The sequence below is a fragment of the Amia ocellicauda genome, chromosome 22, assembly GCF_036373705.1.
Source record: "Amia ocellicauda isolate fAmiCal2 chromosome 22, fAmiCal2.hap1, whole genome shotgun sequence".
In the NCBI taxonomy this organism is placed as follows: domain Eukaryota; kingdom Metazoa; phylum Chordata; class Actinopteri; order Amiiformes; family Amiidae; genus Amia; species Amia ocellicauda.
Genome location: NC_089871.1, coordinates 18,562,369 through 18,574,170, shown reverse-complemented (window position 1 = coordinate 18,574,170; position 11,802 = coordinate 18,562,369). Strand labels below are relative to the sequence as shown.

The 11,802-nt window shown below is 39.6% G+C and overlaps 1 long non-coding RNA gene across 1 annotated transcript; it reads right to left on the bottom strand.

Annotated features, from left to right (window-relative positions):
* Window positions 1-771: 771 nt before the first annotated feature.
* On the bottom strand, window positions 772-11,248 carry LOC136717981 (uncharacterized). Its single transcript, XR_010805251.1, has 3 exons — window positions 11,007-11,248; window positions 4,569-4,692; window positions 772-1,407 (listed from the first exon to the last, which is right to left on the bottom strand). It is a non-coding gene; the product is annotated as an uncharacterized LOC136717981 (long non-coding RNA).
* Window positions 11,249-11,802: the final 554 nt, after the last annotated feature.

Genomic DNA, 11,802 nt, shown 5'->3' with positions numbered 1-11,802 from the left:
TTCTCTTGAATAGAGAGCAAGACTGTAATTTCAACTTGCTAAATGCGATCTTTTGTGTCTGTACTGATAACTCCTTTATTACCCCATTTTCCTTCCCTCTATATCCAAAATTTTAATTATATTGGCTATTATTGCCTAATGCATTCAAGTCTTTAAAGTGGCAGATGGCAATGATTTTAACTAATCTGATGGGGGTTCTGATTATTAAGAAACCTGACTGTACTGGGCTGGGCATTGCCGTGTGTGTGGATGTGTTTGGGTTTCACTTGCTGGTGATTTTGAAGTTTGTTTCTCTTTAAATTAAACAGGCTTTCAAAAACACTACTCTTTATTTCTATGGAGCCCTTCTAGAGACCAGTGGCCCTTAAATATTGCACAACAATTTCCCCCTTAACTAGCATATTGGATTGAATCTGTTAAGGCACTTTAAACTCAAGTAACGCTTAATGGGGAAAATAGGAGGGCATTTCACTTTGGTTGCATGCCATTGACTGTGCTGTGGTTCTACAAGGTGTCATTACTGAACCCTTCCCTGTCCTGTCATCTACTGGGTACTCTGATATTCATATGATATGTTCATTTAAAGGCTCTTCTACCCTTTACCATGGAGTCTGCTGGTTTAAATCCAAGGTATGCCACTAGCTGAATGTTGTTGGGAACTCTCAGGGGCTACTAAGCCACCAAGTCCAGTTTTCCTGGGATGGGGAAGGGTTGATTGGGTTAGAGGACTCTTCAAATTCACAGTGCGAACATTCTTCATTCTCAAATGTATTATGGCAATGCATTTTAAATTCCATTTAATGTGTACAGATAATAATTTATCATAGTCAGAAATTGACATTATCAGTTATGAAATCACACAGTGCATTAAGATTCTCAACATCAGGATCCTATTTAAAATGCTATAACTAAAACAAACCACATCACTTTCTGTTTTTGTGTTTTTTTCATGTTACAGTGCACTGTTCAGTGATCTTCTGGTGTACCTTCATGGGGCTAACATTGGCCTTGAGTCAGCAGCTGTCACTGTTATAAAGGTGTGAAAAATCTTTTTCTTTCTTCGGTCTCTTTTGTCTTTTCTTCAACACCACCGGGCATGAGAATGTTCTCGGGCCCTTTTCCTGTGGCAGGACGAGGGGACAATGAGAGGCTCGTTTGCAGGAGAGAAAACTCTTCCTCCCTTTTCTATTCTTCCCGGCTTGGCTCCGGCCTGTGCATTGTCCCTGTGGTTCAATTCTGTGCTCCCCTCTCCCTCCTCATTCCCAGTCCTGCCTCACATTATTCCAGCCGCTTCAAGCACAATACTCCTTTGTCACGGTCAGCTGACAGTCGCTTCCGCCCATAGACCTCTCTTTCTCCCGTCTCTCTCTGGGGTTTACCATCAAGGTAGGGGCACAGACGACTTGACTGCAGGCCATTATAGAAAGTGGAGAAAAAGCAAAAGCATTACCTCACCAGAACACGAGACTACTGCACTGACTATGATTTCAAAAGGATGCAGAATTCAACTTGCATGTCTCTGGAGACCAGAACTATACCACCTCCCATTAACCTGTTTAGACCAGCCTTTTCAAAAAATACAGCCTCATGCTTCAACCCCATGTTGTTGGAGAAAAGTGGGATGACACTTATCTTTGTGCTCTTGGCACCCCGGAAAGTTTTTAGATTTAGAAACCTTGCTTTGCAATTGGCTGTTTCCAATAGGTTTAATGGATGTTTCCCTGTCTGTGGAAGGTGAGACAGACCGACAGATGAACACTAAGACAGACAGCAGAAATCCTGAGGGGGCAGCCCTACTTCACAAAATAATTTTACAAAACTTTGTATTTCACTGAAAGCCTACTTTAATAGAGCTCCATAATTCAGGTTTGGAGGTATTTAAGACAGTTAAATATCTTCAAGCAATGTGGGCTCCCTCCCCTCTCCTTAAAAACATTCCCTTTTTGGGACCACTTTAAACACTGTGTAATTACAGTGTGCTGAAGCCTCAGTTTTCCTAGAAAGCAGATTCTGACTCCCAGCAGTACAGCCCCTGCCTCTTCTTGATGAGCCTCTCTCTCTGTTTCTGCTGAGTTCAAAGATCAGCCCAGACTGGTATTTTTCTAACTTGTCATTTTCCAGGAAATGGGGCCCTAATCTTTCCGGCAGCTCCTGGTATCTCCCAGTTTTTTGTGTCCAAATTATTTCCAGTTCCCACTGCAGGTGCAATAGTGTTTAACTCTTTCTTTCCCACTGCAAATCACAAACAGTAGACCAGGGCAATGGCTGTGTTTACTTGTGAGCTTCAGTCGTGCTAAATGTCATGCTTTAAGTGACAAGTTGAAACGGCTGAATTTCAATAGCTGTGTTACAAAGGCAGTGTTACATTTTATTTTTAAAAACGTTTGTTTTTAAAAATTACATAAAAACGTATATAAATGAAACCTATTTTAGTTTCAGTGTGAAATGCCCACTTCTGTTATTTCCATTTTCTGAATGTGTCCCTTGTTGTTTTTACTTCTCGCTGTTTAAGTACTGTTAATTAATTATGTTGTTGTTTTACTTGTGTAGCGCTTTGAGATGATTTTGCTTGAAATGGCGCTATATAAAATGCTATTATTATTATTATTATTATTATTATTATCGCTTTACAATTCCTAATTCTGCCATTTGGCAACACTGAAAAAATAATGCTTGTACTCTTGCATGCATTTCTGCCATTCTGTCATTCAAGTTTGCTGTTCAAATGCTTGTGCCCTTTCCTCCCCGTTGTATAAATCTCCCTTATTTGTGCACCAAATAAGTTCCATCATAGAAGGCTACTGTACATGACTTGCTGTTGCTCACTGTAACGTTTTTGTCCTAATGCCCAATCTGTTGTAGTGCTGTATGTATGTGTAATAAATTGTAGGTCAGAGGCTAAAAAAAACATGTAAGTCACCTTGTGTAAAAGCATCTACTTCTGTAAAAATCTATTAATTCACAGTCTGGAGCATATCAAAACCATACCTTCATTATAACTGCATGTTAATTGATTGATTTAAGTTTTGGGAACCAAGGTAGCCTTGTGAGGTTTCTGGGCAACAGCAGGGCATATCATATCATAACTTCATAACTTCTATAAAGCATTCAAATATACATACACTATTTCATATACACCGATCAGCCATAACATTATGACCACCTGCCTAATATTGTGTAAGTCTCCCTTTTGTCGCCAAAACAGCCAATACCCGTCGAGGCATGGACTCCACTAGACCTCTGAAGGTGTGCTGTGGCATCTGGCACCAAGACGTTAGCAGCAGATCCTTTAAGTCCTGTAAGTTGCGAGGTAGGGCCTCCATGGATCGTACTTGTTTGTCCAGCACATCCCACAGATGCTCGATTGGATTGAGATCTGGGGAATTGGAGGCCAAGTCAACACCTTGAACTCATGATTCATCAGACCAGGCCACCTTCTTCCATTGCTCCGTGGTCCAGTTCTGATGCTCACATGCCCATTGTAGGCGCTTTTGGCAGTGGACAGGGGTCAGCATGGGCACCCTGACTAGTCCGCGGCTATGCAGCCCCATACGCAACAAACTGCGATGCACTGTGTGTTCTGACCTTTCTATCAGAACCAGCATTAACTTTTTCAGCAATTTGAGTTACAGTAGCCCGTCTGTTGGATCGGGCCACACGGGCCAGCCTTCGCTCCCCACGTGCATCAATGAGCCTTGGCTGCCCATGACCCTGTCGCCGGTTCACCGCTTTTCCTTCCTTGGACCACTGTTGATAGGTACTGACCACTGCAGACTGGGAACAACCCACAAGAGCTGCAGCTGTGGAGATGCTCTGACCCAGTCGTCTAGTCATCACAATTTGGCCCTTGTCAAAGTCGCTCAGATCCTTATGCTTGCCCATTTTTCCTGCTTCTAATACATCAACTTTGAGGACAAAATGTTCACTTGCTGCCTAATATGTCATAATGTTATGGCTGATCGGTGTATATATATACATATATGTATATATGTGTATATATATCAGAATAAATCCAAATACTTATAGCTAATGATATGAATAATTGATTCAAGTACATAAATACATAAATTAAATCTCTTCAAAGAGGGAAAACAGGGCTGCATTGCAATCCAATACACTGAGGTTGCTGATCACAGGGTCTCTTTTCCCATATAGTGAAGGGAATCAGTCCCAGGCTCTGATGGGGGCTTTATTCTAACTCTGATCTCACAACCAAGGTAAATGCCGCTTCTCTCAACAGATGGCGAGACTAAGTGTAATCGAGGAAACGTACACAATTGGACACATTTTGTGATGCCATTAGTGCAAGTTCAATTCAGGAAGAACATTCAGGTGCATTCAAATAATTTTGTTCGAGTGTTGAACTATCAGAAGTTTATTTTATTTCATATGTGTGTTTTTGAGGAGTTAATTCAGCCTTGGAAAAGTTTTTTTTTCTCCTCCCATTTAAAATCCTCCAGGAAGTATATACTAACATAATTCAAAGCAGAAAGGCCTCTGTCGTGTATGCATACATACATATGCTATTTATTTCCTTACATTTCCTGAGTTTCGGTGATAACACCCACCTTTCCCTCTTCTGTGTGTCTGGGAACATTGCTGACAGGGGCTGAGGTGGGAATGGGGGTGGATAAGAAGAAGTGGGGGGCGCTTGGGCTGAGGGGTTGAAATAACTGAGCCTGATTCCTGGGTCTGTGGGAAGACAAGACAGGATTATTTGCAGAAATTCCCAGGATTGAGGCCTGTGTGGCCCAACAAGCATGGGCCACCCCCCAGTCCTCCGCAGCTGGGGAGGATCAGCTGTTATGGAGAGGGGGAGATGTTGTTATTGGGGGTGGTATTCTCACACCTTTCAAACATGGGAAAGAGCTGGAAAGAGGGAGTGAAAGAGATAAATAACACTGGGAGATGGAAAGAGAAAACAATGCAGCCAGAGACCTCCAGGCTAGAATATTTGTACTGAAACTCCTATGAAATTCCTTCAGAGTTACAGGGGTACAGGGGTTAGTGCTGTGATGCTGTGAGAACCATTGCTGCGAGGCCAGTGATCAGATAAACAGCTTGGCAAAGTGACAAGGTGGGAGTTTATTCATCTCTGGAACATAAGAGGAGTTTTCAAATAAGGGTTGTCTATCTGGCCCACATATCTTGTTTGATTGTTAGTGGAATATTAAACACCAGTCCTTCATCAAGATGTTTTTCAAATGATCCTAATGAATCAGCTTCCACTATGTGGTTTAGTAGTGTTTTTCCACATGCAAACTTCCACTGTGAAGAAGGCCTCTTATTTTACTTTTTATATTACTACTTCCTGTTAACCTCTGTTAGTGTTATTGTTCTTTTGTGTCATTGTGTTATATATATATATATATATATATATATATATATATATAAACACTTTTTTCCACAAACTCACACAATGACCACAATGAACTGTGACCCCCCCCCCCCCCCGCCAACACACACACACATACACACACGCACCACAAACTTCCACTCATAAAGAATAAAATAAATGTACAATAGTATTTTTGTTCTTTTAGCATGATTTTGCTGTGATTTTAAAGTGGTTTCTTATTGGGTTCAGCATGCATTCACCATGCTTTACTATACTAGGCCATGGGATACCATTTAGATTGCAGTAAAGCACAGTGAAGCCATGTTAAAATCATTGGAAACCACTGTATAACTATGATACAACCATAGTAAAACCATGTTCAAAGTGCAAAAACCCCATGGTTGATTTACTGCAGTATTTCTCAAACTTTTTTGACCCACAGACCAGTCAGCTGATGCAAGCATTTCCATGGACCACCCAGCCCCACACCCCAAGTGACAAAACACATTTTCTTTTCTCTAAATACCAGTAACATTTAGATCTTATCCCACCATTACATATAACCATAAAGCTAATCCTAACTCTTCCAGTTGCTTGCAATTTTACGGCATTTCAGTGTGAATGGGGCTTCAGTGGGAATGGCTTACTGCAGCCAGTGAGAAATTAAATATTGTTAATTCAAATTATTAAACAGAAAATGTTGCTTTTATTTAATCACGGTAATTTACCTAACTTCATAAAAATATATATATATCATAAGTAAAATATCAATCAATGTCCAAAACAAAAGGTTGTCCTATTCAGCTCCTGATGCACTTTTTAAACAGATCACCTGGCCATCTGATTGTATTTAGATTTATTTTTTATTTTTCTTGTAATGTGATATAGTATTTTTGCAAATAATAAACTGAATATGCACAATAAACTAGCATGATTAACACTGTACCATTTTAAGCGCTCATATTGTAATGCGATTATCCCTAGTAGGATTGGGTTACAGTATTTAAACGTAATGGGGAAATCCTCTGGTCTGTAGCATGCTCCTATTCTTAGTAGTATTCCCCAGAGAGGGAGGGAGAGTGGGTCTGGAGCGGGGAGGGGGGTTACTTTACTTTTCTAAAATATGTCAGTATTTCTTCTTGCAGGGGAATGACTTCAGAAACTTAAACCATTATAAAGTGATAAGAGACAGAGCTCAGAATAAAGTGTAAAGTATAAAACTCACCAAGACTGACTGACTGAATATATATACACACACATATACATATATACATACAAATGTAATTGCCTATATATATATATATATATATATATATATATATATATATATATATATATATATATATATATATATACAGCTCTGGAAAAAGAGGCCACTGCAAAATTATCAGTTTCTCTGGTTTCACTATTTATAGGTATGTGTTTAGGTTAAGGGTGGCATGGTGATGTGGTGGTTAGCACTGCTGCCTCACAGCTCCACGGGTCTCGGGTTGAAGTCCTGGCTTGGGGTGCCTGTCTCTGTGGAGTTCACATATTCTCCCTGTGTCTATGTGGGTTTCCTCCAGGCACTCCAGTTTCCTCCCATTGTCCAAAGACATACAGGTCAGGTTCATTGGCCATGCTAAATTGCCCTGTAGGTATGTGTGTATGTTACCCAGCAATGGCCTGGCATCCCATCCTGGGCGTATTCCTGCTTTGTGCCCTATGCCTCCTGGGATTGGCTCCAGCTTCCCTGTGACCCTCACCATGATAAGCAGTTTTGAAAATGGATTAATGTTTGGGTAAAATTTACATTTTTGTTTTATTCTATAAACTACTGACAACATTTCTCCCAAATTCCAAATAAAAATATGAATGGAATGGAATGGCTGCCATACATGATGATTTAAGAAAAATTTGCAGTGGTCTCTTAATTTTTTCCAGAGCTATATATATATATATATAGTGCATGATGTTTCAATAACTTTTCATAAAGGATAATACTCTTCAGCCAAGTAATTTTGGTAGCTGTTGTCTTAAGAATTAAATGTGGACATATTATAGAGCAATACAATTAAGTTTATTTTATTAGATTGAGTGTTATCCTTTTTCATATAGTACTCAATGTGAAAAAAACAAAATCACAAATATGCACTAAAGCCACTCAGCAGAAGACTCCTAAAATTAGTTGGGGGTTTTCTTCTTTTCTTTTACACAGCCCTGTAATGAGAGGAGCTGCTGTGCTTTTCTTCCGGAACTATCTGGACTGTAATGGGAAAGTGCTGATTTATTAAGCCAGCACAAGGCAAAACACACTGACAGCTATGGGAAGCTTTCAGTTTCACCAACTCCATTCCCCAACCATGGGGAGTAAGTGTGTGCAAATCAATCACACATGTCACTGGGTTTGCCTTAAACCTGATTTTTCACATCAACATACAGACAAAATCATATATTTGTTTTGGTGTGTTTCTACTCATGCAGATACCTGTGTAAAGTGCTATTTAAGGGTGTATACTGCATGCCTGAACATACTAGTCATGCCTAATGGGATTTGTAGTACATGACAAATTATCCCTTTCTTACAGGTAAGAAAAATAAAAAAACAAGGGAAAAATAAAATGTGTATATAATAAATGAGATGCCTAGTGGAAATCAGTTTAATTAGATCTGATTGGTTCTTACAATCTGGAACAAACTCCCCAGCGATGTTGAAGCCAACAATTTGGGAATATTCAAAAATAGACTGACGTTGTTAACAGCATTTGGCGATTCTCCAGACATAGGTTTCATGCTATTGATGTCATCAAACTGGACCCACGTCATCTACAGAAGCTTGTTGATAAACAAATAAACACATAAATAACCAAAATAAAAAGAAATCAGCGCAGCCCTAATAGAAGTGACATCAGCACTAGCTTGATGTTATTGTGAAATGTTATTGTGAAGCACAAAGCCCATGCAGCACTCTTCCAATAGGGTTTCTTCCATTCATTTATTTCATTTCGACATTCTTCCCTTCTTCTTTGAACGCACACAAAGAACATATCAACTTTTTATGACTTTTTAAAAAAAGTCAGCCTTTAGAGTGGACCACAAATGGAATACTCATATTACATTTAGGATGTGAATGAAACAAAACTCTGCTCATTTGGGACTCATTTCTCTGCAGAGCATTTTTCCCACAACTTAAAGAAACAAGAAAAAAAAAAGCTTCCCTTGCTTCGGAAATTCGTGGGTGTTGAAGTTTCATCATCCTAAACATGAAGGAAACATGTTTCAAAACGTTGTCTGGCAAATTATCCAAATAATTTAGAAAATGACAACTGGTCAAAATAACAAAAAAGATGCAGTGTTGTCAGACCTCGAATAATGCAAAGAAAATAAGTTAATATTCATTTTTAAACAACACAATACTGTTTTAACTTAGGAAGAGTTCAGAAATCAATATTTGGTGGGATAACCCTGATTTTCAATCGCAGCTTTCATGTGTCTTGGCATGCGCTCCACCAGTCTTTCACATTGATGTTGGGTGACTTTATGCCACTCCTGGCACAAAATTCAAGCAGCTCGGCTTTGTTTGATAGCTTGTGACCATCCATCTAGGTCTCTAGGTCTCCGTCTAATCATTAGACGACCAGGTGTTGGGCAAAGCTGAAAATTTGACTCATCGGAGAAGATGACCTTACTCCAGTCCTCTACGATCCAATCCTTATGGTCTTTTGCAAACCTCAGCCTGGCTCTTATTTGCTTCTCATTGATGAAGGGCTTTTGTCTAGCTTTGCACGACTTCAGCCCTGCCCCTAGGAGCCTGTTTTGAACCGTCCTCACTGTGCACTTCACCCCAGCTGCCGCTTGCCATTCTTTTTGTAGGTCACTTGATGTCATCCTACCGTTGTTGAGTGACATTCAAATGAGTTGGTGGTCATCCCGGTCAGTGGAGAGTCGTTTTCGCCCTCTGCCCCTCTTTGTTGTCCCCAATGTCTGCTGCTTGACCTTGTTCTTATGAACCGCCGTCTTTGAAATTTTAAGGATGGAAGCAACCCGATGCTCACTGTATCCCTCTGCCAGTAAAACCAGAACTGAACCCTTCTTTTCCTCACTCAAAACTTTTATTTTCAACTCTTGGCATGGTCAATAGTTACTTTCTGATTCCAATTACTTTTGAGGTACTACTAGCACACTTCTTTGCCATCCAGCTGGTCCTATTGCAAGAGAATAGTGATGACCACAGCAGTGGTTTATATACTTTTCCTCGTTAAATAAGATTTGGTTCAGGTGATCACCATATATATATATATATATATAGTTGTTGCATCATTTTTTCGCAATTCTCATTCTAAATATTTGTTTGTTGGTTCATGTGTATGCATTGTTGCAAATTCCAAATGCAGTAAACCTTGTTATTATTTTTATTTTTTTATTTTCGCAGAGTTTCTGTTTCTCGGGAATTGCAATGTGCTGTGGAATATGGGGGCAGTCCCATCGCAACTATTTGATTTTAGGGAAGTGGAGTCGGGTTTCTCTGTCTCTGTCGGGGGGAAGTCACGACTCCTTAAGCATCACGATGCCAGGATCACGCTGCATGTGGGGAAAAGGCAGACGGCACCGAGACAGACTGCAGATATAAACACCGTGATTTGTTAAAAATTGAGGAATGAAACCTGTGCAATATCAGCACGTCCCAAATGTACACGAAAATAAGAATATAAAAAGTACATTTCGTGGCGTGAGAGCGTGGGTTGTATAAACGGGCAATGATAAATGTATATCTCCCTGCAGCGTTGTTTTAAATAAATAACATTGTCTGGATCACTTCTGTATTTCAATAAAGGTCCACGGTCAAATAATTCCGTTGGAGCCTTGGCGTTATTCACATTATGCACGAAATCTTAATACACAGTCGGCTACAAATTATTATTGCGTAGTTTCTTTTTTTCTTTTTTAGCACTTCCGTGCATCTTTTTGTTGATACACAGTTGTTGCTAAAGCTAACCAGTGGGTTTTGTGTTTACTTTCTGCTCAATCCAGAACTTGCTTTGCATTGTTTTACAGAGGTAACTTAAAGGGCGAGTATGCAGTTCCTAACAAGCACGCCTGCGGGAGTTTCGTTCGAAAAACATGCAAATCTCTTCTTCCCTTCCGCAGACAAGAATACACCTCTTGGCAAAGTTACAAATGAAAATGAATCTGGCAGAGGTATGGTGATACTAAAGAGGAATCTGATCTTCAATACAGGCCGGACTCATAAAGCACATTACCCACCGCACCTTTTAAGAGTCCCTGGTTTGTGCAGACACGTTTCAATATCACATACAATGAGTTGCACGGGTTTCAATCAGATAAAGGACAACGATTATATACTTAAATTGATAAATTGAATTTCAGTAACTTTTTGCATGAGTTTTATTATGAAGGTCTGCAGAATTCAATCTGCAGGTTTAAATACTGGGTGTATAAGAAATGTTGAAAATGAAAGAAATGTACAGTAACCCGATCTGGCTGCTTAAAACATCATAATTTAAGTACATATTTCCATTCAGAGGTAGTGCAGGGTAATCGTTATACCTTTGGCGACCTTGTCAGTGTCTCTAATTACAGTTCTATTGAGGTAACTTGTCAGATTAGATTTCCTCTAACAAGCTAGTTTTTAACCAGGCCCTCACCCATCAGTGGCTCATCTCCCCACCTGCTCGTTTGTGTTGCGTCCCCAGGAGACCACAGACAGATGGGTCTGTCGGCACTGCAGTGTCAGCAACTCCCTGTTTCCCAGGCGCATCAAGCCCACCTCCGCACCTGTTGCAGCAGCAGAATCAATGCGGAACAGATCGACTGCATAGTAAGCCTGAAGAGGCTGCGGGCATTTTCCCACTCGTTTGCTTGCTGGGATCTTGAGGCTAATTTTCCTGGGAAAAGTCTCCACTGTCAACTGACCGTGAATGAAGCAACTCGACATGCAGTTCTTGGCTGTCTCCAAGACTGGAGTTCAGAAAAAGTGCACATGAACTCACACATTATTATTATTATTATTATTATTATTATTATTATTATTATTATTATTATTATTATTATTATCAACAACAACAACAACAATAACAATAATAATAATAATAATAATAATAATAATAATGAAGAATCCCACACAATACTGAATCTGTAAGAATTTTGATCTATCATGCAGGAATGATATCTACAGGAATCTTGCAGGATTTATTATTACTATTGTGTAGGTGACCATTATACATTTTTTCTATCAGTCTCAGTGATTGTGGTTTTCTTAAAAATCTAACATTTTCATTCTCCAGATGACTGAAATCATCATGAAAAGTAATCTGCCCCTATTTTCTACACAGATTGTTTTAACCAAGGGAAGAGGACAATTCAAAGCTCAGAATGGCATCGGTTAGCCTTTGGTGGTTTGGAAGATACTTTACATTATAGATAAGTAAGTAAGCTTAACTAAAAGCCTCTAGTCTGGTTCAATA